Source organism: Gossypium hirsutum, chromosome A12 (assembly GCF_007990345.1).
Source record: "Gossypium hirsutum isolate 1008001.06 chromosome A12, Gossypium_hirsutum_v2.1, whole genome shotgun sequence".
NCBI classification, from domain to species: Eukaryota; Viridiplantae; Streptophyta; class Magnoliopsida; order Malvales; family Malvaceae; genus Gossypium; species Gossypium hirsutum.
Window position 1 is genome coordinate 13038609 of NC_053435.1, and position 2761 is coordinate 13041369.

Genomic DNA, 2761 nt, shown 5'->3' on the forward strand with positions numbered 1-2761 from the left:
CAACAATCCTTGTTTACATTATTTGTAATTATCTTGTATTTATCTTGTTTAGTTTTTTTTATAGGAATTGTGAATGTTTTGAGTATATACTTGAATGGTATTAAAGGATCTTTTGAATATAGTATGTGTCTACTTCATTAGAAGGTGATTTGGAATGATTTCTAAGTGGTTTTAACTTGAATTTTTTATCCCCTACATCAAGATTTTGGAACCTTGCATGTTGGTATCGATACAAGTGAAGTTAGTGGCCAAAATAAGCTCTAAGGGTCCAAGGTGCTCGTGCATCCCTAAGAGGTATTAGTACATTACAAGTTAGTAGCTAAATTGCTACAGTAATGCATAGAGGTACCTATACACCCCTAGAATGTACTTATATATACACCCCTAGAATGTACTTATACTTTGCTCCAGTTTTGGCTAAAAGATTGTTTTGGTCATTTTTTATTCTCGAGAGCTTGTATTTGGTTTCAAACACCTCTAATTATTGGAAAAAATCCGGTTCGAAAATGGTTTTCTTACATAGCAAAAAATTAAAGTTTTGAAAACAGAGTTAGTTCTTAATATTTATAGCAATAAACCCTTTACCAAAATCACACCTGTGTTTTTTACTAGACGGATCCTTGTCATTCTCGGCTTTCAATCAAATGGCCTTCTCCGCTATTCTCGTACCACAGATTGCTTTGAGTATGGACTCGAATAAATTCGAATCAAATACAAAACCATAAATTGTTTACTTTACTTTCAGTAGGAAAAAAATTCTCTCTTAATAAAAATCGATAGAATTGTTATTCTAGAAAATAGAATTTATATTTAGAAAATAAATTCTCACTATTTTCGGGTAGAATAGCAATGTCTTTTAGTTATGTATTTTGCCTTACCGGTGCTATCTATTTATATGAGAAGAGGTGAAATCCTTGTTAAATTGTAGAAGTTTATTTCAATAGAAAGATGAACTCCTAATCTAACTAAGATTAGGTAGGGCACAACCCTAGTTAAATATACTAGGGTTTGCCTTCCCTAGCATTATCATGAGGGGCTTTTGGGCCTCTCCAATATCAGGCCCAATTATAAGTACTTCTTAAACTTTTAACCTAAAACTTTATAATTCAATCTAACTTAATATTTGTTTTTCTATTTCCCAAAACTAACATCTTAAATTAATTTCCTAATTAAATAATTTTCTCAGCCCAATTTTGATTCCGTTAAAATATGACGACTTTACCGTAAAAGAATTTATGATAAAATATATTTAATATTTCTACATTCAACAGATTCACCATAACCAATAAATTTATTTCCATTTCCGAACTTCAATTATTTAATAACTTAATTAGATAATAATTCGAAAAACCATAAATTCACTTTTCAGGTCATTTTCATTTAGAGAAAACCACATTAATTTCCAAATGTTTCTCATTACTCTAACTTTACCATTTTCATCCATTTATGTTCATTTGATTCAACATGCAATTCATTTCTGGTTTCAACAAGCTAGTTGAGGGACCGATTAGACATATGCGATTAGGGCTCAAACAATTTATAATTAAGTTCCAACTTTTCGTCTATTAATTATAAACTCATTTAGTCACAAAGTTGTAATATCCAATTTTGGCCCAAACCAATAAAACCAAAATAAACCCACCAAATAATTCAAAAGTCCAAACTTCAAGTCCATTTACAACATGTGTAGCCCAAAATTAAAACCAGACCCATTACACATCAATTAACCCAAACCCACTACCTAGATTTTAGCCCAAATCAAAACCCCATTAGCCTATTACCTAAACTAACCCTAATAGCCCACTTGCTTAAAATTTTCAGCAAACCCTAGCCACCAAGTTTTCAGCCGCCACTCCCCCTCAGCCTTGGCCATCACGCGCGCCACCACCATCGCTCAGGGCATCAACCACCGGCCTTCCACACGTCTGACACCTGCAAGACGAAACTAACACGCAAAATACAAGAAAAAAAGAAGAAAAAAACAAAAATAATAGTAGACAACAAGCAAAAAAAAAACAAAAAATGAATCTATGTAATTTGGTTATAAAAGCCGAAACATCCCTTTGTAGTTTTTTTTACGAACACTAGCAATCGAAAAGCAAGAATACAAAAAAAAGGTTGATTTCGATTTCTATTTTCGTGTTACAAAAAAAAGGTTGATTTCGATTTCTATTTTCGTGTCTTTTCGTTTTATACTTTTATTTTTTTATGTAAATCTACTCTAAACGAAAATAAAAAGAAGAAACTTACCGGATTTATCTCGTGGCCGCATCGTCGGAGTTCTCATCTCCGTCGCCGTGGTCGTTTCCTAAAAAGGAAGAGAGGGACTTTTACCTTTTTATTTTCGGAGCTTGGAGAACGTGGCCTTTCGGGTTCACCTGGAATGGGACTAAAGAGTCCCTTTCGCGCAACTCCAGCCTTTGGCCCCGACAGCAGCACGGGGGACTGCTGAGGGTTCCTTCGGTCGGAGACAAGAGGAGAGGGAGAGAGAGTTCAAAAGTTTTTTTTTAGTTGAAGACTAAAATGAAATTTTAAAAAAAAAATCGGCCTTAAGTAATAAGAAATAAACAGCGCCTTTTTGGAGTGGGAGTCCAGGTGCCAAAACGGCACCGTTTTGGACCACCCACGTGCGACCCGACCCGTACCCATAGAGGATCCGCGCCTTTTTTACCATTGGTCTATTTGCACAGTGGGTCCTCCGCTTTTGTAGCGTGTCTCATCAGGGTCCCTTTTGATTTTTTTAAACTTCTGCCACATGATT

At 34.8% G+C, this 2761-nt stretch overlaps 1 long non-coding RNA gene across 1 annotated transcript; it reads right to left on the minus strand.

Moving 5' to 3' along the window:
• Positions 1–1543: 1543 nt before the first annotated feature.
• On the minus strand, positions 1544–2555 carry LOC107916735 (uncharacterized). The gene is made up of 2 exons (XR_001689588.2): positions 2251–2555; positions 1544–1932 (listed from the first exon to the last, which is right to left on the minus strand). It is a non-coding gene; the product is annotated as an uncharacterized lncRNA (long non-coding RNA).
• Between the last annotated feature and the right edge of the window lie 206 nt (positions 2556–2761).